Source organism: Thunnus albacares, chromosome 9 (assembly GCF_914725855.1).
Source record: "Thunnus albacares chromosome 9, fThuAlb1.1, whole genome shotgun sequence".
NCBI lineage: Eukaryota > Metazoa > Chordata > Actinopteri > Scombriformes > Scombridae > Thunnus > Thunnus albacares.
In genome coordinates this window covers 12,942,634-12,969,855 of record NC_058114.1, presented here as the reverse complement: position 1 = coordinate 12,969,855, position 27,222 = coordinate 12,942,634, and the positions used below count along the sequence as shown (strand labels likewise).

Genomic DNA, 27,222 nt, shown 5'->3' with positions numbered 1-27,222 from the left:
CAACGAGAACCCCCCACCAGGCCAAAAAAATGTATTTAAATGCCAAAAATAACGCCATTTGATTCTGAGCAGCGCTGTTTTGAAACGTGAGTTAACGTCTGTGTTGTTGCCTGAGAAACTCTTGGTAGCTTAGCTCCTTTTAAGGAATAGGGCAGTGAGTGAGTGGTTGAGCGAGAGAGCGAGCGGCAGAAAAGTGACGGTGAATGCGAGCGGAGCAGAGGAAAAGGTTAGCAGTAAGTTGTCAATCTGACAGTAAATGTACAGTACAGACTACAGTGTGTCAGTTAATAAATGCTGCAGCTTGTCAAGACTAAGAAAAGTCACGTCTGTTGTTTCCCCAACTGCTGGAAAAGTGAAGGGGGTTAGCTCCAAAGTTAGCAACAATGTGTTAGCCTAACCTGCAGATGCTAAATGGAGAAATGTGTGGCTGCGGAGTCTCAACACACTTGAAGACAAGGTGTATTGTTGTCCTTCATTAAGCCACTATTACAAGTGATGTTGTCTTTAAACAAATAGTAACTGAACTGAAAAGACAAAGAACAATGGACATCAGACGAAAGAGACTCAGATCTTGGCACTTGTCAACATTGTAAATTTATTTATCATTATTATTAATGATGTATTGTTGCTGATGATGTTTTATTATGTTACTGATTAAGACTGATGATTGTATTGTCTTGTTGTTGATTGTGTGTTTTAGTGAAGCTGTTTTCTTTACTTTTATGTATATATAATTTCTCCCTGTGCAAAACTTAGCATGATAGTATAGTATATATTTAAAAAGTTAAAGCACCGACCTTGCTAACATTGTAATTTATGCCCTGTATTTATCATTGCTGATGATATGTATTATTATCTTGATGTATTATTATTGTTATTGTTCATTATGTATTTTATTGAAACTGTTCTCTTTACCTTTATGTATTTTTCCTTTGCAAAAACTTAAGAAAGTATGTTTAAAAAGTGAAACACGCCCCGCCAACTTGAACCAAAACAATCGGTAGCTTACTGGGAACATTGAGTGGCTAACATTGGGCTAACATTAGCTTCTTTAGCTAAATTGTGCTAACAGGGCAGGTATCGTTATCAAGTAACATTAAACTTACAGAAATATTGCGACAATAGTCTGACTCAGTCTGAGTACTCAGGACTCTGAGTCCCAGAACCAGGGAGAGCAGCAGGTGAGTGAATTGTCAATCAATGCCCACACGCCAGACATGAAAGCTACTATAAGTCTTCAGATTGAGACCATAATGACTAAATTATTGACTTAGTATTTCTAGAGAGAGGTTGACGCTTTTTGAATGAGAGTCAATTGGAGCCTGGGATTTTTTGGAGCCAGCATCTAGCGGCCATCGGCGGCAGTTTAAGAGACTTGGCGTTGGCTTCAGCCTTAAGCTGTGGTAGTTGCTGCTTGGTTCAACACCACAGATGGAAAAATCTGAGTAAAAGTAAAGCTGTTTGCTACCTTTAAAAATTCCAACTGCCATACAGAAACATTATCAAAACAACAAATCTGCAGTCATGTGTCAACAGCGTTTCACTCGTGTGAAGCAGAAGTACCAACAATGAATGGAAGTACATCAATTATACAATATAGTTAATTAATAATTAATGTAGTAATTAATTTAATCAAATTACATGTTTGCTATCATTCATTCAAACTTGATTTTTTTTTTTTAATTGACAGACATTTGTACACAGGGTTGATCATGCAACCAAATACCACCTCCTACTCCAACTAACTAACAGCCTACAACTTAGTTGTAGTTGTGAGTTATCGTCTCAGCTCACTGAGCCTTAATTGGTAATTTCTTTGAAAAAAAAAAAAAAAGGATTTGCATTATGCTGTTTCAGGGTGTGGAGGACTTTATCACAACTGACACTAATAACATTCTTAGCTGCAGATTTATGCAGCAGGCTCTGCCACAGAAAAACAACAGAGTCTTCTCTGAGTTTTTCCCATGAATATAAAAAACAGTGTGCCACCCATCTGAGGTATAAGCCTGAAGTACAGCACTCCAATAAGACAAGCAATCATATATAAGAGCTGTCCATGTTTCTCATGAAACCTGTTGGCAGCTCTTAGAATTGTTGTTTTTTGTTGTTTCACCAAAGCATTTATCATGTCATATATCAAATAACAAATGCTGTTAGTGCATGAAAGTCGTGACTATGCTTAGCAATTTTAAAAACAAAGGTTTATGATGCAATAGATGAATCTGGCAGCTGATATATGTGTTTAACTCTCAAGTTTCACTGTCATTACTGCTGTGGCAGAGTGGGACACATTTACATATTTTGTACAGTGAAAGCAGAGATGTTTGGGTATTGGCAGATGAAGGTAGCCTGTGTAGCTGTGAAAGTTATTCAGTTTCAAAGCACTAGTCTGAAATTAATCATGACACAAGCTTCTGTCAACCTCCACGGTATGAAAGTGAAAGTGTTGTCTGGAGCAGCTAATTAAACCCAGCATGAATTTCTTGCCGGTTTATGATTTAAATCATCAAACTCTATGATTTCTTGCATTGTAATGACCGGAAATGTATAATTTAATAAAAAAAATGGAAACACATGATGGTGGAAAGTGGAATTACGGCCAGGAAAGGGTCTCTAGCAAGAGAAATGCTATGTAGCGCTCACCATCACTGGACCCTGTGTAAGCAGATGTTTTATTTGAGTTTTTACTGATCCCTGTTTTATAGATTCTAACATTTATTTTAAAAGGTGCAGTGTGTAAGATTTAGTGGCATCTGGTGGAACGGACTTGGCAGAAATGTATGTTTTCATTAGTGTAGTGTTTCAACAAGTTTCATCATATAACCAGCTGTACATGATCTCCCGGACAGACCTCTTAATAAAGGTGGATCCTTTACAGTGTTATAACGGTTTACTGGTCAGGTGCCACTGCAGTAATGATGACTAGTTTACTTCCGCCTACAACCTGGGTTCATCTATACACTGCAATACAAAACTACATTACATCATTCTAAAAGAAATTGTGTCCTATTTTACTAAACTGTCTATTAGCAAACAAGCTTCAGTAGAATAAGTACCGTCGATGTGTCTCAATTGTTTACAGGTTCAACTGACCTCAACTCTTGGATTGGGTGATGTGGCTCTGCTAATGAATGCCTGGGCCTGACTGTCAGCTAGAAAAAGCCATCCCATCCTTCATCACACTGCATCAGATCTAACTGTCTGTCAGGGTCTGCTGCATCTCCTAGGCAACCGGGAGCTCCTCGATGGCAAACAGTATGTTGTTATTCAAACAGGACGTCTGCTGAGGCTTTACTTCCACTTGGTGTCCTTGGTTGCCTCTGAAGCTGCAACCACTAAGCTTGTGCTGTTAAATGCATTTGTAATAAAAAAGTACTGTAAACAGAAGTTGAAGATGGAGATGCAATTTTACTCTATATGACTCAATCTGCTGTTGAAAGAAAAGAACAAAAGCACTGCTCTGCAAACATTGCCTTGTTTTTATAAGAAACTGTTCCCGTGTTGGTTTTATCAACAAACACTCCTTGGCAACACTGCTAACAAAACCAAGAGGCAAAAGTAAACAGTCACAAAGGTTTGAAGGGAAACACAAACAACACGTGGACGATGTGGTCTGATACGGTCGAGTCGTCACTATTCTCAGGGTCAAGTCTGACAGGGGATGAGAGATGACATCATCCCCTAGGAAAAAGACAAACAACAATCCTTTTGCTAAATTGCCATTCCCTGATTCCACTGCCCTTGTATTTTTAAATAGAAGATGTGAGTTAAGATATCACAGCTTTGTGAAGGCATATTTTCAAGTGATCTTTGATTCTTTCTGCACCATTTGACAGCAGTTAGTTTTGTTTTTGCCATTTATGGTCATGAACCTGCCTCACATAGGCTTGACAGACGTATTTCAATGAGTGTAATTTAGCATTTAAGTAAGTGTCCTGGAGTCAAGATCATAATAATAGTGGACAGTAAAAGTGATTTTCTAAGCAAGAAGTGTTTCACACTTGGGACACACTCACACCACTCCACTGAACTATACAGCATAATTTTGTCCTCTCGTATATTATACAATAACATGAAATACTACTATGTACTTCTGTTCCTGTCAGAGTGTGAACTTTGTCAGCCTGCCTTGTTAATAAAGTGTTATAAAAGTTATGATACTGAAATCAAATTCTGAATATTATTGCAGTAAGACATGACACCCATGTTAACACCCTCTGTCCTAATGATGTGTCAGCCTCTCAGCAGCTCTGCTCTACAAAGGCAGCGCTAAGAGTGTAAAAAAGGCCTTTTCTGCAAAGCTATACGACTTGAAAATGTGATGTTTTGTTGCCTTAGCAAGTGATGCAGTCAGTGTTCATCCTATTATATACTTCTTACCTAACCTATCTCATTTTAAACCACAAATTCACATTACAGCTCTTCTGTTTTTCACAGCAGTCAAGATATCCATCTGTGATTCACTGATAGAGGATCGACTTCCCACTACCAGCATCTCCAAATCCACCAGGCGGTTTTTAAGCCCCACTCAGCTGACCAGAAAGTCAGACCTCCATGAAAACATATCACCTGGTGAGAAAAGATGGGCTGGGCTCCAAAAGAACAAAAACGGCCTGCACTGAAAACCTCTCAATCAATAATGTTCCCAACATTTTCATTACCTCACCCCTCAGTTTGGCACCAGGACAGATTCAGTGGCCCAGGAAGTAGATTAAAACATTTCTGTGGCCATTTCTGAGATTTAATTTGTTTGATAAAAATATGACTGATTTATGTTATAGCCTGTCCTGTCCTATGTCTGAAGTTTTCATACACAGACAACATTCAAACACTGACTGTTCTCTGTACAATTAGCAGTTTTTTGTGCTTAATTTTTCAGCACAAAATGGTGAAAAGGGTGGCTTTCTATCACAATACCACAGGAAAGTGCTTAGTAACATAAATTAATTGTGAAGAAATTAAATAATCACATTGAAGTCAAGGCATTTTTTTGTCCTACACCAGGTAAAATGTTAACCATGAAACATTGAGCACTGTAGCATTAAGATTAAGTCACTTTTAGTAATTATTTAGTAACTTCAATTCAGAAGACCTGAATTATTAGATCTGCTGTAGTTCTTACAGTATTGGGACCACTTTGGGGTATTTGCCATAATTAGAAACTGCATATGTTCTTCACTGCTGGGAGGGGATGTGGAATAATTCGACACTGGATAGTGAGGAAAGTAACACCAGTATGTGTTACTAAAGCTGAGGAGTTTTCATTTACACATGTCCAATCTGCTTCTGTTTCCACCCTGTTTCACTACATGTTTGATCATCGGCAGCACTGAGAACAGCCTGACAGGTGGTCCAGACAACCTTCAAGTTATCTGGGAAAGTTTTCAAGAGAATGCGTCATCGTATATGTAAACAATATGCACTAGACGGTTTAAAAATGTCATTAAAATGTGACTTTTTCAAAATACAGTTATAAGATTTATCTAAGCTTCTCCAATTCAAGGCAAAACAAAGCATAGGATTGGCCTAAATCTTGGGTAGGATGGAAAATATTGTGTGGAGAAAACAAATAAGGAAACAAGGTATGTAACGCAAAACATACCTGACTGAATTACTGAGGCAGCAGCTTTTGAGCGCCAGGTACTGGTCTATCATGAATGTCTAACTTATTATGTCACTCATATGTGATGTTTTCCATCTATCAAATTTCATCCTGTTTTCAAAACTACATTTTTTGCAAACACTCTCCTTAGAGACTAGTATCATACTCTCTCCATATTATTCACACCAAACAAACTGCGGGAAAGGTTAAGCATCCATTCACAAGACGCTGCAGGGAGGAAGAGCTAATCCAATACAAGGGGGAACTCAGGGATGAGCAAACCTTTTGACAGTCCCAAGGGTGGCGGTTCATTGATAATGTTTCAACCAGAAGGTCACACTTTTGTTCCCCATGCTGTATGAAGACCCTGGGTGAGAGGCTGGTTGTCACCAAAAGGTCGGAGCATTAGGGGGTTCTCAGCCTTTTGGGAGAACGATTTTTATTCCATCGGCAATTTCTCTCCCATGAAAGTTAAGAAATACCATGACATTTTAAAAGCTTGATGTGCTATTTTTCTTCATCTGACATCTGTAACATTAACGGGAAAAGGTTTCTACATTAATCTTATTTGTTATATGGCACAGTTTATTAGCATTGTGTGCATTTCATATTCAAAACATTACAGGGTCATATGAAACATTGCAGTGAAGGATGTTTCGGGTAGAAAGTTTTCTTCTGAGAGGGAAGTACTCATTTTCAGAGGGGTGACCTTTAAATTTTTGTAAAAAATGACCAAAACTTTACTTAACCTTTATCTAATCATACTAGTTAACTAACCAAAGTTGTTTTATTTGCCTAAGTCGGTGTTAAGGACAACATTTATAACATTTATTACCAAGCCTTTAAACCAGGAAGTAAAGATGACAAAATTAGTAAAAGCAGAACAAGAAATCAATTAATTAATTGTTATTGGAGACATTTCTATGAGCTAATGAATAGGCCACCAATGCAATTAACTTCTTTTCAGTAACAAACTCGTGATTTTGAGTTTCTGGCTGATGCCCGACCTGTTATTTTATCATTTCCTAGCACTCCTTGGTACAACTTGCCCTTAAAAATGAACATAACCACAGTTTCTACCAAACCACCGGCCACTGTTTGCTCAACATGTGATAGATATTCTGCCATGGACTCAACATACCAGCTGCTGCCACTTAAGCAGTTATCCCCGCCTTTGCCATCATGCTGCATGCCAGCAAGGCCAGATGGAGTGCATCCAGTATTTTTCAAGCTTTGTGACTTGAACGAGTGTCAGGATTTCACTGAAAAGAGGGCTTCATGAATCAAGATTAGAGACGACTTCCTATCAAAGGGTTGAAGTATTTCCTTCCTCCTTCATGGCTCAGTTTTAAGAAAAGCTATTTGTATAGACTGTTGTTGAGTTCACCGGGTTCACCTTATGACTGAGAGTGTTGGTTTTTCAGGGGATTACAGTATAGTGTGTTTGTGTGTGGTGTGGCACCTGAAAACCTCATAGTGTAAATGAGTGAAAAGAAAAGCGAGAGACTTCCCTCTAGAGACCTAAGACTGAAAAATCCTACAAGACACAAACAGCCATTACCTAAAGGGTTAGACACTGCAATCTACTCCCCATTAGCTACGTGAGCTCCCTTGAAATGCTCATGGACCGTTTCAAAGCCGATGACTTTGACCCTGATGTTCAGCCGCAGTTGAATTCAGGGACGGAGAAGCAGGAAATATGTCGTCTCTGAAGAACCTTGTAATAATTGTCTCATGATCAAATCATAGTCTGTCATAGTTGTGAAATTAATTCAGTTTAATGTCATTCAGTCCATTATTTCTGCGGAATATTATTGTTATGATTATTATCATTATCATATCACTGGTGGGAGGAAACCTTCTGTATGGTGGCACAGCTTGCTTCTGGAGGGGATACAGATAAGTTGAAGTTGGCAACTAATCATGGAAGAAGACAACAGAAGACGTCTACTGATCCTCTCCCAGAGATAAGAAACAATCCACAGAAAACAAACTCGTGCGTGACAGTGCTGAATTATTATTCACACAGATTAATTATTGCTCATCAAATGAAGAGCCCTCAAGAAATTACATTGTTTTCTGGTGACAAAAGCTAGCTGACACTAATCAGCAGGAGCACAATGTAATGCAAAACTTCATTTTTGGATTTCCATAAACCTTTTAATCACATACAGATTCAAAATACATGTATAAGATTTGCTTCCTCTTTGCAGCTGATTCGGTGAAAGGTTTCAGTAATTTGTGTTCAATCTGCAGAGTGTCATTATTGTATATGTTGTTAATACTCCACGTCATGTTAAAATGGTTTTTAGTTAATAACAACTGAATCTAAATTTTGCTCTTTAGTTTAACAGTCTATTTTTGTGTTTATCAGATATCCAAATCGTGACTATACAGATAAGAACTTAATTAGATTTGATCAACAGCATCTCAACCCAGGGACACGACGCACCCTTCCCTTTACAGCAATAGTTTGTGATTTAGGCTGCTTAGGTGGGTGTATTTTAACATACAAATCTTGCCTAATACAGCCTTAATTCTGTTAGGAATAAATGAAAACATAAATTATTTCTTTAATCACATTAACACAATCTCTTGAGGCAAAGGGCTACAGTTTTGTCTGATTACTGTAAGTGCAGAGATTATAACACAGACAGCCATTAGCAATTTCACATAAAGCAACTATAGAGTTGCAACGATTAGTCAACTAGTTGATCAAAAGAAAATTAATCAGCAACTATTTTGATAATCAATTCATTTTTTCAGTCATTTTTCTAGCAAAAAAGCCACAAATTCTACACTTCCAGCCTTTCAATGTGATGATTTGCTATTTTTCTTTGTGATATGACACTAAATTGAATATCTTTTGGTTTTGGACTGTTAGTCTGACAAAACAATTAAGCTGAAGGCATCAAAATGACCTCTGAGAAATTGTGAATGCTATTTTTTCACTATTTTTTAACATTTTGCTGGCTAAATGATTAATGGAGAAAATAATATGCAGATTAATCAACAATGAAAATAATCAGTTAATAATTAGTTGCAGCCCTAAGCAACAACAACAACAACAACAACAGTTAATACACATTTGTTTTGATACATTAGTATAATGTAGCACAGGGCAGCGTCATATTTTTTGCAACAAACTAAACAGTAGCTACTCGAGAACTGGTTCCAAAAACCATTTAAATTTTTTGTAGACATAAAGAGATAAACAGCTCCGCAGGGATACAATGTCCACTTATAATTTATTGCACTGAGGTTTACTGCACCATGGTGCAATAAATTATGAGTGGACAGCAGAGCCCTGCAGTGTGTGAGCTGTTTATCCGTTTATTTCAACATTTGCTCACTTCCAGACCAGCACCTGCCCTCCACAGTTTGGACGTGTGTGCATACTACAAGCTTATTTTTGTGTAGACAGAAACAAATTAACCTCAAATACTCAAATTACTGTGAGTTAATCATCTTCTGATACAATTTCAGAAGAAGTAATTTATTCATAACAGGCTTATTACTAACACGATGCTAACGTTTGAGTGTTTGGCTCTTTATATAGTCTGGTCTCACAATAAACTACAGCACAGAGACACAAGTTATTACTGTAATACTTCACTAGTAGTGCTTAAGTTAAGATATTTAGACCAATATTCTGCTGCTTATGTCACCTTTTTCCTTTTAAAATATGTTTTACAAGACAAAAAGAAAACCAACACAAGACGTGAGATGGGAGGAACTAACCGTCTCCACCATGATCTCATTTGTTTCTGGCTTGTAAACTAATATAATTCACATAATTTGGCAATGATGTGACGATGATTAACATGCTGTAACAGGTTTATAACACCAACAGGGAGATGACTGTTTGCTGCCGTGCAAGATGGCCAGGCGTTCCTGCTTAAACAACAAGATGAATCCCATTCTTTGCTTGTGTCTGACTAATCGTTACTGAGATTCCCCTTGACTCAACACAACAACAGATCTTTATCAATGTGACGAATCAGGGTCATTATGGCTACCGCCTCCTGTTTGCTCCTGGAATGGATCTGTTGTCCTTGCTTCTCATATTACTGGTCAAACTAAAGCAATTACAGATATTACAGATTTGTTTTTTTTTTCTGTGTGAGGTGGTGGTGGTGGGGGGGGGCGGGGGGGGGGGGTGAAGGCGACTAACCTGTTGCCAACAAGCAATCGGCAGGTGGAGCGGCAAGTACTTCAAAAATAGCTGCATTTAAATAAATTGCTTATGCGTCTCGCAGTGCTAGATGTTGCTGTCAGTATGAAGAATATAGTAAGTCTTCTTTATCCTTTTTTGGTGTTATCCTCTGTAGTCTTCTCACTGTATATACTGTAGACTCGTGTGTATAATCTACTGTCTTTAGGCAGCAAATAAACACTTTGCCATTAAACCTGTAAATCCAAATCCTGCCAAGTTGAGGTTAAGGAAAGGTTTACAGTTGTCCATAGTGGCTATTTTCATTGTGTTGTGAAATCAGGAGTAAAATATAGAGAAGATTTCAATTTTCTTGGCCAATTCCAATTTAAATATCTGACCTGCCGATTCTGATTTCTGCCGATTCCAATTTTCTTTCTATATAAGAAAAATAATTTTCTTTCTTTATATATTTTCTTTCTTTCTTCTTTTAGTTATATTATAGTTCTTTCTAAGAACTATAATCGACAGCATACACAATTGAAATTCAATTGTATGTTCATTACCTATTTAAATAAGTTACATTTTTCTTCTTGAAATTGGGCATGTTCACCACAGTGATGGTTTTTTAAGTGTCTAAATAAGTTAGTTGTTCCAAATGTTTTCAAGGTTGTTCCTCCACTGCTTATTCTGGACTTAAGGTATTACAAATTACAAGCTTTGTGTCTTCACTCACGCTGAAGAACTTCCACACCAACGTGCATGTTGTGTGTGTTGTCTGTGCCACAGCAGCTGTGCATGCATCGTGAACCATAGTGCACCTATATGCGGAAAATATAATCTGCAAAAAATCAGATATATCAGACTGACCAGGCCGGTCACCAGTCATAGCCGATTAGCTGAAAATATCTTTCTGACACCAATTCAAAGCATTACAACAATCCCAAATTTATGTTAATTTTAGAGTAACATAATGTATTATATAAAAGATGCTACTGTGTTAACTTTGAACTTTGTCACCTCTTGCATCATCTGTCAAATGATTAATGTCTATATATGCTGTACAGTTAACAGAAATACAATTAAGCACTAGATGACTTCACAGGACCCATGACTCGAGTCAGGGAGAGTCCAAATTATATTCAGTCTAATCAGGTCTGGGCAAAGTCCCATTCTTTTTCTGCTGAGCCAATATCTCTAATACCCAAAGAGATATAAGCAATCTCGCTATTAGCACCAATCTCATGGTGCATTATAACCATCAAAAGATTAAAATGAGGTGAGACAGATAATGGAGACTGTGAAGTGCAGAGCAAAATGACATGTATTTCACTCTTTTTGACTGAGGCGGCTCTTTAATTGGTGGTGCATCACGCGGTCGCCATTGTTGGTGTTCTGTGTCTCTTCGGTTCAACCACATTCTGGATTGGATCTAATTATTGTATCCTTGTGTCCATTTCATATTTGGTCTGACTAACCTCGGGTCAGTTTTACAGTGGGTCTCTTCTTTTTAGATATTTTTATTCATGCATGTCAGGTTTGGTTTATTCAAATCAGCTCCAAACTTTTCAACTTGTGATGACCTCTAGTATGTACCATCAGTTTACAAGGTCCTCTTTTTACTGTACTGTACCACTATTTTCCACTTTTCATTTATTTGTTTTTCATTTTACGGTTAAAGGAATATTACTTTTAGAGTTTGTGGTCCATGAATTATTTTCAAAGTTTAGAATTTAGTTTAGTGTGTGATGGTCCTTTGGCCTGTTCTTATAGTCTGTCTGTTGTTTTTATAATGCAGCAGGAACCCAGATGATGGAGAGCCGATCATCCTAGTTGGAAGCACCCGGGCCCGGTGACCGGCATTTCTGGCCAAGAGGCTCTCTTCCCCCCTGGAACATTTTTGCTTTGTTTTCAGCCATCCTACATCTTTTCCTCACACATATTACACTCATGCATACACGCACCCTCACCACTGACTTTACTAACAATCACGTCCCATTATATTCTTAGTTTGTTTTGTGTTTACTGTTGTACTTTTTATTTATATAAATTACTCATTATTTGCCTTTAGCTTGCATCCTCTCTTTTGTCATGACTTCAGGTGGTGACAAGTGTCGCCCTCATTCTTACTCACTGTATATGGGACTGTCAGTGACTTTGTAGCCACCATTATGATGCTGATCATAAATTCTAAAGTGATTTTTGCATGATAACTAAATCTATTTCCTGAAATTTTTGTGGTAGTGTTGATGATAATCTAGGTTTTTAATATAACAGCAATTTGGAGAACTATTGGCACAGGTGTGTGCCATTTTAGAGCTCTATAGTTTGACATGAGAAAAATATTAACAAGGGCAAAGTGCAATTTCCCCTCTGTCTCACCACTTTGAGGAGCACTAGAACAAATGAAATCGGATTGATGCTTCAGCCTCTGACAAGAGTAAGGTCACTGCAAGGGCAGGAATACAAATGTCTATTCTATTCACTATGTATTGTTTGGTAATTTATCAAGGTTTATCAAGAGCTACTGCATTCATTTCTCTGAGCTTTTGTACCTTGACTCAATCAGTGAGCATTGTATACACATGGACAAGAAGTGCTTTGCTCATCTCGTGTAGTGTTCAATCACCAAGCTATTGCTGTGTTGCTGCCAGATGGATAAGAAACCCTATTTGCTGTTGTGATTGCTTGCAACTCAGAAAGATATGGCACATTGCCACACGACAATGAGCAATGATCTTGGTTTATATTACAGGCTTCCCCTTTCTTAAATCTCTGTGCACATTAGATAAACAGAAAGTAATTTCTATTCCATACCAGCAGTTGCCTCAGGCTAAGTTTAATTAGTCAAATGCAGGCAAAGGTGTCCCATCATATTGATTTAGAAGCAGTGACTGTCACAGTGCAGCACCCAGAGACCAGCTCCAGTTTGATTTTCCTAATACCGAACTGTCTTTTAGTGTGAAATAATATTGGAATTGCTGGAGGTATCAGACAGAGACGACATGCGAGCTCTACAATGAAGGGCCTTGCTGGACTTTCTTTCTGTGAGGCAACAGTCCTGGCTGATGTTCAGATCGAACTGGCCGTCTGTGCCATTTGGATGCAGTTCACTTTGTCTCTTGTGAGTGGGATGCCACTGGAGAGATAACAAAAGATCCTCACATTGTTGTCATTAATATTTTTAATTTCCTGTTTATATGGCATTCATAGATTAGATTAGATTAGATTAGATTGGATTAGATTCGATTCAACTTTATTGTCACTGCACAGAGTACAAGTACTGACACAATGAAAGGAGGAGGACGGGTGCCTGCTGTCCTCCGCAGGGCAGGATCTCTTACATTGGACTTAATGTATTTCATTTTTTTTCATGCTAATCTGTGATTGGCCATGACACGTAAAATGACGCTCCAAAGGAGGCTGTCCTCCCTTACCAATCAACAACCAGAATGCAATATTGACATCGAGTTGGTCCAATGATAGTTTACAGATTTCATCTTCAATTCTCTCCACTGTAAGGCAGAGTAGCAGCAGTAGATAGCACCTTGCGTTAGCCAATGCAACAGTTAGCTAGTTGTAGCAGCCTGAAGGACTCTTTATACATCCATGGAAGGACGAATAGATGGAAAACAAAGTTTTATTTGTCTCCCCCTTTTTTTTCGCTGATCCTAATAATGATCTGATCCGTGACTCAAATCCGCGATACGATCCGAACCGTGAGTTTTGTGTTCATGTTAACACCCCTATTGTTAAGGTGTTAACATGTCAGCTTTGTAGACTAGGCTATATTTTGTATGTCGTGCATATAGATCAGAGTGTGTAAGTCATGTATTTGATATGTGCATTAATACTTTCTGATGTGAACCTACACTTTTATATCTGTGCATGTTTTTAGTGTTCATTGTTTCTTGTATTCAGCACTGAAACAATATGCTAAATGTCTTTAAAGAAGCAGCCTTTTCACCACTCAAGCAAACTGTTTTATTGGCATATAAAATTGCCCCCCACCCCTCCGATTTCATCAGGTGGGACAATGATATAGTTTGATGGGGTATGTTGTAAGATTCCACGTTGGTTTTCCTCCTGTCCTCCCCAATTTTTTGAGTCACCAGCCGCCACTGGTATGAATATGCTAAGATATATACAATATGAACAGTATTAACAGAATGAACAGTATGAACAGAGTGATATGAATCCAATAAGATATATACAGTGTGAACACTAGTAGCAGTATAAACAGTAAGATATGTAAACAGTAGGAAACGCAGAGTAAACAGCTCGAGGTATGATAAGATAATATTCATAATTAAAACTAACTGGGAAGCAGATCAGTTTGACAGAGCAGCCTATGCATTGACAAGGCTTGGCTGCTCAAAATATATCATAAGTTTGATCCCTAACACAGATATATATACATTATGTGCTCTGACCAAGTATAGTCAAGCAAAAAAAAAGAAGAAGAAAAAAGCCTGAAACATAAGTCAATCTGAAAAAATAACCCAACTATAAGTGTTTAAAACCATACAATGTGACTGTATCACATCACTGAATAATTAAACAAAATAATAAATCAGAATAATTGGATGCTATTGTCCAGCTCTCTCTGGAGTTGAGATTATTTTGTCACACATACTGTTCCCAAGAGGAACAAGAATGAAGCTCCATTCTTAAGTTACTGTTCCTTAGCACCAAATGAAGGGAGACGATGGAAAAAGATAAAAGGTTTGATGGGACAATCTGTCATGTTATTTTTTGGCATATAACGTAATGAAATATGCACAACTGATTCCCTTTTTTGTGCATTTGAAAAAATGTCCCAAATCAAATTACAGCTCTGTCTGTGTGCGTCAAAAGTAATTGTTGAAAGACGAGTGAAAGTCATTGCTCAGCATCTGTGGATGAATAATGTATGAGTCGTGTTTCTGCACACATTCACAGTGTATAGCTTTAAGGTAAATCAATTTTCAACGTTCACACTTTCTTGTGCTTTGTTCTTTTGCAGGGAGGAAGGCAGTGACAAATGTATTCCATGGAAGTATAACAGAGCATCAGACTGCCATTAAACATCACATCCTGAGTAAAATCAACAAACAAGTTTATCAAGCAGGCAGCAAAAGCAGTTTCCAAGGAACGCCTGACCTGTTTTTGCCACAGGCGACTGGTCTGCCTGGGAAACGAGTAAACACTGTCAATTCTGCACGAATCAACCAGCCCTCGGCAAAAACACAGAGAGCAAGAAGTCAACACACATTTTTTAAATGGATGTGGGTTTATATCACTGTTGTGTTTAGTTATTATGTATGCCAGGCTGAAAGTTAATCTACATAAAATAAAACATTAGAAGGCTCAGCACAAGAGGTGCATACTATTCGTATTAAATTATAGAGAAGAAAACAGCTGACATTATATTTGCTATGTGGTAAGAAAGTTCAAAGAGAAATGTTTGATCTCCAGAATGAAAACATTTGTGTTGCTATTTGTACTTTCCACTGGCCTGAACAACCTCAGGCAGTAACAACATTAGTTTTTTCCTTACTTTTCGCTTGATCCGGTCTGTTTGATATTGTGTCTAACCAAGTATCACTTGAGGAGATGCGTCAAGTTGATATCGAAATCAGCTAAATATTCAGCCATGACAGAGTTGGAGAGAAAAGAGCTGGGATGAGTTTGTTGTGTTGGAGTACAGAAAGCGTAGCTAAGTGTTATCTAAGATTTTCAAAGTCATCGATAAAGAACCAAATTGATAAGGAGTATCGATAAGAGTAGTAGTATCGATAAAATCCTAACGATAGGTCTACTCATCCCTACTAGCAACAACACTAGTACTTTCAGGAGGCCTTCCACCCCCCTGAAAACAATCTTAGGCGAAACACTTGGCAATGTCCACTTTTTAAGGATTTCATCAGTATTTGTCACATCAGACTAACAAACAAGTCAGTGCTTTCCAATGAACTGGGATTTCTGGTCGCTTTTCTTGGAAAATAATTACACGTCATCTGATTAACATTTTGATTGTGCAACTCCCTTCAACAGCAAAGAAAAAAAGAAGGGGGAGAAACAAAGCATCTGCCGTTCTCTGTTCATGAGGATAAATTACATTCATTATGCATAATGAGTCTGTTTGAAGGAACTTAATGGTCAACTACATCTTCATGAACAAATAAGACAAAAGATACATCTTGACCTCTTAAGACTCTTTAATGCAACAGCTCCCTTTAAAGTATATTTGTCATGTTATCGCTATGTGAAGATGAGAAACCTTGTAATCCAAGTAATAAATACTTAAATATATACATCTACAACCGAACAACAAACTACTCGTAAAAAATCTAGTATGTAAAAAAGTCACTTTAAGTCATTTTTATTTTTTGAGCCTTTTCTTTCCCTGAAAATCAGTCATTCCAGTTGAGAAGCCTGCTATTATAATGGAGGAAACAGAGCTTGTCTGACTTCTCTCCAGAAAGGCGGCTCCTCCACTTGTCGTATAGGATCCCGACCTTGCTGAACATTCTCTCACTGGGGACGGTGGAGGGTGGCGGACAGAGATATTTTCCGTCCAGTGCAGCAAGTCTTTGAAGTCTGTCCTCATTTCTCTTCCGCCACTCCAAAGGTCGGGTAATCCTCTCAACCACTGGCTCTTTCAGCTGGGTTTCAAAGCTCCAAGAAGTTTAGCATACAGACTGTCCACAAGACTTGGAGGGGGATCAGTCTGGACTCTGTCTTTTTGCTGGATCTTCCGCTTCACGAGTCACTTCCACTGTTTTTGCCATGTCATGTACAGCTGCTTCTTTCAGCCATTCTTTTGCTTTCTCTATGGTCTCTGCTGAAGTGAAGGCCTTGTCCTTGTAATGGGGATCAAGGACAGTTGCCAACACCAAACACTTTGTGTCCTCTGTCTTGGAGAATCGCCTTGTCAGGCTGTCAAGCATGGGCTTCTGCAAGGTTTTGATGCTTGCTTCCTGTTGCAGCATCAATTTCAGAACACATACACTGAGGATTACGTATGAGGCAGAAGACTGAGTGGCTCATTTCCAGTGTCATATCCTCAAGTGGTTCCAGTGTATCAGTCAAATTTAACACGATATCCCACTGTGCAGCAGATTGACAGCTGATATGGCCATGCTTGCTTGCACACACGTTCAGTGCACGCTGCTGCATGTGTAGTGTTGAGTTCCAGCAAGTCTAAACAGTTTGGACGGTGCTGTGTGTTGGGAGGCCAAGCTCTTCTTGAATTGCTCCCAGCCTTTCTTTGGCCAGTACAGAGTGGCCAAAGTGACCCGCACAGCTGTTCAGTCTGGTAATAATGTCCAGCACAGCTCTCTGGCTGGAAAGGCTATTGTTGATTACAAGCTGTAGAGTGAGCAGTACAGCTTAAGTCTGGAAGCTCAGTTAGCCTCATGCCTTTCACCATGTTGGCTCCACTATCCCCTAGAGCAAGAACCACATGGTCCGTGTTGATTTTCCAGCATTTCCAAAAATGTCTCTTGAATGTACTGTGCTGTATGTGATCCAGTCATAGTCTTACATTTAACAAAACCTTACAGGCTTATAGTGGAGGGATTTGAACCACAAGCCACTAACCACCTGTAGGACGGATACGTTAGGATTTTATCTTTATCTTACCCATACTCTTGTCGGCCTGGTTCTTTATCAATACTCTCACTGGTTCTTTTTCATTACTAAGAATTGGGTTTTTTTTAAATTATCATTTTTAAAAAAATAAATTCAGAACAGGATTAGAATTGATTTATATTTTTACTGAATATTGTTTCTAGAGTAGCAACAGCAAAGTCACTATATACACTCAATAATATCTCACTGGAAATATCTCCTTCAGCTGCTGATGTGATTCGCTGCCTGCAGGTACCGCTGGTAGAGGGAAGAGGGACTGCTGTCTCAGCCATAAGCTAAGTTTACAAGAATTAGGAATATTTTAAGATTTGTGGCAAACTAAAACAGTTAGACTACAAAGCAGGTGGAAATATCACTTTTCTAAATGCTTGTTGAACTGGTGGTTTGATAAATTACTTATTGGCTTCTCCTCGTGAAAGTTTTATTGCATTTACAGTAATGAGCGTAGCTGTTGTCAACTCGAGTAACATTCGAGTTAACTTCATGTCACTGTTTGTTCCCTTGCATCTGCTCTGCTGTTCACTAACTCAGTCCTGCCCTCGTTCAAACGCAGAGAGCAGAGGAGAGGACAGAGAATCAGCGAGACCATAAAAGGCACAAAAACTCTAAGCATAGTTTTTTTCTTTTCATTCGACTTAGGCTCTGTGAAAAAACACTTGGGTGCTGCGCCTGAGTCTTATAATGGAAGGGAAATCCTTACCTTGACTTTGTGTAATGCAAAACGGTGATGTATGTCTCTGCGTGACCGATGGAGGCTGCACAGCCATCAGCCTATCGAAGCCAAGTTCTGCTGATTCCAATAGTTTGTAAAACATCCTGTCGGTCGACCTCTAACGTATATGTGCTACTATATCTGTGTATGTAGTATATACCCAGTGTATTAAACTGCATGTAGAACATAATTAACACGAGACAGAAAACACACTTTGCTTTGACAGAGGGCAACAATTTAACATGAATACGTAAAACCCCAGGCTATAAAGAAAAAACCCCACTATTTTTCATCAATAGTGAGCTTTAAACACACTGAATATTAGTATTTAATATGGTGGTGATTTCTGATATAAAAATGAAACTCATCACTGATTATCATCAAAGCTCACATTTATGAGCCCTTCTAACAAAGTAGCGCCATATTCAAGTTTTATTTAGCTTGTATTTAACCTTGTCTGAAAGCAGTCCCCAGCGTCCTGGCTAAGAATGGTTACTGAAAAACAAACTCAGAGACTGAACAGTGTCCCTCTGGACCTCTGTAATTGTCATTAGCTGACAGTGTGGTGGAGAGGTGAAGACAGCTTCGTGTTTCCTCTGTCAGCTTTTCAATAAACAACAATAATAATAAATCAATGTTCTAGTCACTGGATTCTCATCTTCACCTTTAAAATAACGACCCTTTTTCAAGCCTCCTGGAAGGAGCACTTGAATGCTTGGAAACTCAACAAAAGCACTATTTATATAAAATCGTTCATCAGGGCAGGATAGAGTGTGATAACAGTTATAACACTGGCTGTGCTGATTTCTCAGGAACTGAAGGAAATTGCACACCTATTCCAGTAAGGTGCACAGGTAGACATGAAGGAGAAGGAGAAAGTAGCACACTCACAACATTAATGCAATGTTTTTATTTTTATGAATCACACTGTACTGATTTCTTAAGAATGTGATTATAAACAAGCTACAAGCTTTCTTTGGAAGCTCATGCTAAAATATTTGTATTTTGAGGTGTGAATCATCTTCTAAAAAAGCAACCCAGCAGCACAACTCAAATGAAAACATGATCAGAACTAATAAAACACAACAAATGAAACAAAAAAATACATTATGTAACCAAGGCCTAATGTAACCTAAAGCAAAGTCTCAGTGCAGTGCTCTCTGCAGTGGTCTCAGTGGCATTAAATGGCGTATATTAGTACTGCATCTTGATAAAAGCAACATCCACACAACAACTGACATCTGTGGGTCACCTCATGTAGCTATGCATTACACACTAATACATTAGCTTTCACTAATCCTCCCAGAACGAACGGCCAATCCTGACATGCTTTTGTGTCTTTTGTTAACATGAGATTGGTTGGATAACGTTCAGTTTTTCTGTCTCAATAGTTGCCCTGCCCCTGTCTGATAACCTAGTGGGGACCCCCTTATGCTATTATCCCTGGGAAACAGATGGGCTACCATAGCAACAGGTGTAATTTTTCACCATACTGGCGTTAAGAGGTGCTTTCGAAGCAGGCTGTTCCCATTTCAAGTTGACCACCGGTCAGTTTCGTTTCTCACAACCTGGGAGCACAGACACTTCCAGACAGCATGAGAACATTTTGCAACTGAAAGGCCATCAGTTCACTCCCCTTGAGAGCCGACGTGCCTCCATCAACAGTAACATGTGTTGCTGAAGTGTCCTTGAGCAAGACAGTGAACCACCACTTGTTAATTCATTGTAATTCAGCCTGTAGAGCAGCCAAGCCTGAAATACCATTCACTTTGTAGTGTGCATCTGCCCCATCGGCCTTGCCAACATGCTCTGTGACATTTATGAGCCTGTCAGCGGCATGCCTGAGTCTACGCATATTAAAACAGCAGAATAGATGCAGATAACATGAAGTAGGAATTAGATTCAGTGACAAAAAGAAAATGTACAAAGACAAGGAGTGTTACTCTACAGCTGCATGTGAAACTGCAATTACAGCTCCTTCATAACACAGTGACAAAGGAGATAAGCACCAGACATGAGCAGGACTACAGTATTTAATACCTGTAAATGGCTCCACTAACTTTGATCTCTTCAAATTTGTAATTTTGCTTTAACATAAAAAGAAAGGAAATGTTTCAGTGTTGCAGGATTCTGTGTGTTTCTGTGCACTTCAGGACACATTTCAGAGTACAATTCTTTTGACAAAAGACGTGAGCACGTTAAATACAAGTCTAATGTTGTCGACGCTGTTCACATTCATAGAGGAGATACAAGAGCATAAGAAAAATAAGTACAGCATGACAAATATTGGACTTCTTAGGCAGATACCATTATATGGACCTACCATAAACATTTTTTAAATTTAAATGTATTATATATAGAACTAGAATGATAACTAAATTATGTACTATGTGGGACATTTTAGTACTGAAAAATAAACTTTTCTACTCACTGGTGGACACACTATTTAATGGAGACACTGTTTCAAATTTACTCCAAACATGTCTGTGCCATTTTTTGTTCCCTATGATTCCCTATCAATATGCTGATACCTAATGAAGAAAACAAATGAGTATATAAGTAATATGTACAAATGTACAAAATAAGAACTATATCTTGAAATAATGTTATTGTTAAATTGTCTTGGCTACAATAGGCCTATTTCACAATATGGCGACCAAAACTGGAATTTGTCACCACTACTATTGCTACTATGGACGCTGTACAGCGTATTTTCTCCCAGTCTCTCCTTTCTCTGCCAATTATCACAAGTGCAGATGTTGTCCGTCTTATTTCAAGGAGGTGTGAAAAGGTCAAAGTTGGACGACAGATACAACTTCTTTTTTGAGTAATTCATTTGTGATTATCAAGGTAAGTACTATGCTAGCTAGCTAATATGTAAACTAGTTTCTAGTTCAGCACTTTCCTGTTAAAAGTTAGATGATCTTCAAAGTGTGCTTTAACAAAAAAACTTTTTTGTCAACTATGTGTTTGTGTGTTTGTCCAGTCTCAAATATTATTGCAGGGAAAGTGATAATTAGGGCCAGACGCTATAGATCACTAAGAAATTGTGAGGAACCACGTCAGCACAAGGTAAGTACATAAAATAATAAGTAGTAAATAGCTAATGTTAAATTGTACATTGTTCCTGTTAAACAGATGGTTCTCATTTCATACCTGTGCTAAAAAGGTATTGTCTCAGTATCCATAGCAACAGTAGCTGTACAGCTGAATAAGAACCACAGCACACACATTATTGATGACAACCACTTTGTTCTGCTGTTTGTGTTTGGCTTGGTTTCATTTCTCCCCAGTTATTCCACAGAAATCTGGAAGGGACAGCCTGTGTTTTCAAATATTTGTGACCAGACTCTGGGTGGGTAAAGACCTCATCCTCTTTAAAGTGTAAGGCACACACATAAGTTCTGCCTCTCCTCATGGAAAATCCTGCTCCCTCGTCTCCTCTTATGGACAAAATCCATCTCCTTTTTAAATGTTCGTCAGGTGGAAAGTCTAACACTACACGCCTGACTGCTTTTAAACTCTGCCATTGTTTAGGCTGCAAGTTAAGCTAGTGCTGTAACTGGAAGAAGGTTTTTCCAACATTAAACGTTCTGTAGTCTAGTGACTTATTTCCCAAAACATCTTAAACAAATACATATATAAATATAATTTCAACAAACTTGCAGTTTGAAACATCAGGTTTCCCCACAGAAGATAAGAATTACTGATAAAGTGAGTCAAGCAATCACCATCTCTAGTTTTCACCTCATGTACATGTAACTGGCCAGTTAGTGGCTTCATAACTGTTCCTATTTTATATTTTAGTCTTACATCATTTTCACCCCACCTATTGAGGATGTCTTATTTTTAAAGGTTGATCTGAGTCATCTGAAATGATACACAGTCGGTGTCATTCTGGGACAAAAAAAGAAAAATGTATTCAGCAAAGGATAAAAGCGGCGCCAGTGGTGTCATCGCTTGTGCCTACAATGCTGGCTGACTCATTGCTCTTATTCCCACCTACAGTCCGATGTGTTTACATTTCCACCGTCATCATTCAATGCCAGGCAGTCAGCGCAGACGGCATTCATACTGCCAAGACTCAAGGTAGTGTCAGGAAAGAACTGATGTGATATAGTCATGGTTGTATGCTGACATTAAAGGTGAGCCTTGACTGGGAAGCCGAGGTAACTGGACAGCGTTTTTTGATGCCCATTCAACTCTGCAGAGGTGGATTCAGACCATCCATTTTTATTTTTATATCTATTTATAATTTGTTTTCTCACACACACACACACTCACTCACTCAGTGACATCCAAACACACCTCGATAAAATTATATTGCATCATCTCACTGGTGCATTCACACGTTCACCATCAGTGCATGTATATTCGTCTTCTCCTATATTGTGGTTGCCTGCATTTTATTCATGAAATCTAGAAGACAAAGATCTGATACATATCAAATTGTTGTGGTCACGAGGCTCAGATCAGAATCTCTAATCTGCTACATATTAAATTGAATCTTTTTCAACTTGATTACTTTATTTCACTTCTGTGTGTAACCCTAAAAAATATCTTTTTCTCAGCCATGTAACTTGCATTGATGTATTTTTACTCTGTTATTTCAGTCTAAACAGAAAATACAAACTTTACACAATCCCTATAGTACCTTTTGATCTCTGACTCCTCATCATGAATGAAATGAATTTTGACTGTGTTCACATTTCAGAACTTATAGATTAATCGACTAATCGTTGCAGCTCTAATGTCCTTTTCTGCTCAGATTTGAATTATGAAGCGAGATTATCTAACATCACTTTGACAAAACTTCAGCCTCGAAGAAATCTACAAGCATAAAATTAAAGCAAATGCTTTGTGTATGACCTTTGTGCAGAAATAACAAATTAATATTATTTATTGGGGCACATTCGATCATGAAAAATAATGAAATAGCAGTGCAAGTGTTGATTAATTTGCTGCTGAGGGCTGATAACAACTGTTCAGCTGTTGAGCACAGGCAAAGGAACAACTGTTACTGCATCAGCAACCACTCCTGACTCCTCTGGAGATATGTACCTGCAAAGGAGCCAAAAGAGAGGTGTGTCTCTCCCACAAAAGGTTAAATGCCGACAATCACCAGTAATGCACACCCAAAAATGTTATACAAATACACTCAGAATAACTAAAATGGATTCTGGATGATCAGATTGTAATCAGATTGGGACCAAAAGACCAAAGTGCACTGTTGATTTGATCAGTCAAACCAACTGCAGAGGACAGTAAACACACGCTGGACAACAAAAAACACTTGTAGAAGCTATTTAAATGTCAGGATACTGGGAACAAGCCAGACAAGGTGTTTACTGTCCCTTTGAAAGCCACCCTCAGACGTGTCTGAGGTGGCTGTCAAATGTAAACATAATCCAGCATCTAGTACATCAATACACAAACCAAATACTGTACAAGGCCCATGTTAAAGTCAGGTTCTCAATACTGATGAACACCACACTGCAGTTTCCATTGTTTTAAAATCCTCTTCCTTTCATGTTCTCCCAAGTAAAAAGAAATCTTTCAAGTGAAACCGTTCCTGGTAATTATCTTCTTATAGCACTGTCAGGGGACAAAAACAGCACTCCAGCTTGTGTGTGAAAAGCTTCTGAGGTGAGATGAGCCGCAGCATCACTTGTTGACAGCAAGTGTCGTCTGAGGGAGCGGAGCTGAACTGACAGCGGTTTTCATGCCTGTCCAACTTTGCAGCAGACAATCACAGATTCTTCTATGGTCATTTTTTTTATTAAAGCTTTTCCATTTCTTTTTTGTGGTAAACATACTGTAGAGATACTGGCCAAATACACTGTAAAAGATAAGTGTTTGCCGTTAAAAACGTGATACTGCAATGTCAGGATGAGCAGTGATTCCCTATAATCGTGCTGAGGTGGGAATAGTCTGAATCTGAGTTTAAATTACCACAACACTAAATGTCCACACAGAAACCGAGATAAAAATGCCCCACGAAATGAGTTTCCACAAAACCCATAGTTATTAAAATACATTTTTCACCAAGAATCATATAACCATAGTAAAACATGAATTTTATTTAGAGATGCACCAATACTGATATCGGATATCGGTCCGATACTGACTTAAATAGCTGGATCAGGTATGGGTGACAATGGGCCTATCTGCTATCTATGGTGACCAGACATCCCGAAAAATTTGGGACAGTCCCGAATTACGAGCAGTTGTCTTGAATTCCGAATCCTGTCCTGTTTGTCCCGAAAATTAGACTAAACCAAAGTTTTGATTAGTGTAGCAGCAGGCAGCCACGGAGCGAACCACAGAGTGATCTGACATGTGTCATGCAGACAGACATGAGAGGCACCGCACTGATGAAATGAATAAAACAAATGAATTTTATGAAACGGATAATGATTCACACACTGTTACATACACAGTAATGTGGTCATTATGTTTCTCTTTCCTAATGACAGACAGTTGACTTCATGAACAAAAATAATAAAGTGAAAAAGTCAGATTGGTGCATCACTAATTTTATTAACTCCTTTTTGCTGTTTCCTTCTCATTTCCTTACATTTCTTTTCTAATTTTAAAATCACATCCTCAATCTCAAAGAGAGGATGTTTGTCAAACTAAAAAGTGTAAAAATGCCACAAAAACAGCTGAAGCACGAACACCGGCCATCACTCTCTTCCCTCGCAGTGCTTGTGTTTGACCAAATAAGGAATGAGAAAATAAAGCAGAACTGAAGGAGAAGGAATCAGAGCCCTTCATCAGTTTGACTGATGAGGTTTACAGGGCAGTACATGGTTAGCTAAACCATCACTCACATCTCCTCCATCATCCCTCATAGTGCACAGAATAAAACAAAATAAAATAAAACCCCTTCAGGAGACACCTACTCAGTCACAGTGTGCATTTTTGTGGGCTTTTAATCCAAAACACCCTCCGGTACCATAATGAAATTATAGCCTTCCTTATTTTGCTATGTGTTGGGAATCCAGTCAATTTCAACAGTTAGAGAACAAAATTATTCTGTTATTGCGTGTTTTCTGAACTTGCATTAACAGGTAAATTGCATGAAATTGCATAATTTCATATTTTCCAAGCATGCACTGTCAAACACCACAAAAATGGCGGTGTTTGTGTTTTCCTCTACCCTCCATAAGCCCTTCAATAGCATTAAAATTTGAAGTCATGTGAACCTGATCTCTCATAAAGCCTTCTGCCCTACTGACAAAAACACATCTAGTAATGAAACGTTCCCAAGGTGACAAATTATTGGGTCGATCTTATGCAAAATATCCTCAACAGACACCATCTTAATGCTTTTGTTCACTGAGGACTAATTGGAGCGTGGGAAGACTGACTGAGATGACAGATGAGAAGAAGTCACTGGGAATCAGTGACTCTTCACCCCACTCCCCAAACACATAAATGAAAACACTCATGGCTTTCAACATACTGAACTCTGTTTCAAAGATAAAAGTCTCCAAAGACACCAAATCATGTGTAAAATAATGAAAAATGCATCTAGAGTTGACTACTGGACGCAATACAGGTATGAAAAATAATGTCTTAGATTTCACTTGACTGTAAAATTCTACACACATAACACAGTCTGAGTGATTAAAGAGTGTAGAAAATGTTAAACTTGGAAGCTACTTACATTTATATATCTTAAATAGCATATATGGAGAAATATTGTGAACATGAGGGTTCATGTGAAGACACCGGTTTAGAAATGCATGTACTGTGAAACTGTGGTTCACACATTTTAAAAAGGTTTATATATGATAACACATCCCTCACAAGAGAGATCCATTTTTATTTTTGTTACAGCTGAAAAAAAAATCAAAGCTGTTGGTTTAATTTGTTGCATTTACAGAGATGTAAATCTGGAAAATGAACTATGTGACAGATTGAAGACTTTCTAGCAGGTGTTTTTAAGATTTTAACAAACTTGACTGATGATTTAGTGGTTCAATAAACATAATGACATTTAGGGGAGTCTTCCTGACTCTGATCATTTTATGACTCAGATAAAGTTAATTAAATTTACTTAAATTAAATTTGCCTTTGGGATTAATAAAGTATCTCTTATATCAGGAGGTTTTTGACTTTTTTTCTATTTCATAACAACAGGCAGGAAAGATTGATGACCCAAGTTATATTTCATAACTATGAAAACAGCTAAATCTAGACATTCAGTCATAAATCATTGTTCAACTTTGTCTACTGTAAGTTGTCTCACCTAAACAGTGTATATGAAGGTAGACTGTAGAGGTCTGGTGGTAGGTTTTAGGCTACAGTTTTATGTGTACGGTTTGATGCAGATCACACAAAACTCCAAAATAGCATCTTCATAACCATAAGAAAAAATACTTCTTTGTTATTTAATGTAGCTGAGTGCTGTAATTTAAGGACGGGTTCCCAAATGAACAATGAAGTAGTAATAATCATTCCTCCTGTTCATACTGACCATTAGAAGATCCCTTCATAATGCACTTACAATCTAAGTGAAGGAGGGCAAAATCCACAGTCCTCCTGTGCAAAAATGTATTTAAAAGTTAATCTGAAGCTAATATGAAGCTTCGGCCGTCCAAGTGAGTCAAATCAAGTAGATATCTTTCAATGTTAAAGTCTTTTTAGTGCCAAAGTCCCTCTTTTTGTTACTATACTTCCACTGCAGCTCAACAGGAAAACACGGTCCGAGGAAACGCAAAGAGAGAATTTGATGCTAAAAAGACTGTAAATGTGGCAGATATCCAAGATTTAGATGAACATTTTTGCATAAAATGACTGTGTGGACACACTCTGGATTTTTGGGGATCTTAAAGACAGACTTGAAAAATTGTGAACCGCCCTTTAAGCAGACTTATATCAAATATTTGGTCTAATTTATACTTTGTCAGTTCTTGTCAGATTTTGCGATAGCCTGAATCTATGATCTCTCTCCATCAAAATGATCAAATTGAATAATTTCTCCTTCATATTTAACATGTCATGATATAAACATTTAATTCTGGGGAGCATGAAGCAGCCACAGAGCTACACCTACTGTATTAATTCATCAAACATGACCAAGTAACATAAAATCTTGCTGCAGTCGGTCAG

General features: G+C 38.1%; 1 protein-coding gene and 1 long non-coding RNA gene across 6 annotated transcripts in view; one reads left to right on the top strand and one right to left on the bottom strand.

Moving 5' to 3' along the window:
- LOC122988383 (cAMP-specific 3',5'-cyclic phosphodiesterase 4D-like) overlaps window positions 1-27,222 on the bottom strand; it is a 118,010-nt gene that overhangs the window by 64,916 nt on the left and 25,872 nt on the right. The window lies entirely within an intron of this gene.
- On the top strand, window positions 185-11,825 carry LOC122988392. 3 transcript variants are annotated; one of them, XR_006404790.1, is made up of 4 exons: window positions 185-226; window positions 3,083-3,255; window positions 4,438-4,572; window positions 11,554-11,825. It is a non-coding gene; the product is annotated as an uncharacterized LOC122988392 (long non-coding RNA). The 3 variants fall into 3 exon arrangements; XR_006404788.1 differs by lacking the exon at window positions 11,554-11,825 and having other exon boundaries at window positions 4,438-4,909; XR_006404789.1 differs by lacking the exon at window positions 11,554-11,825 and having other exon boundaries at window positions 198-233; window positions 4,438-4,909.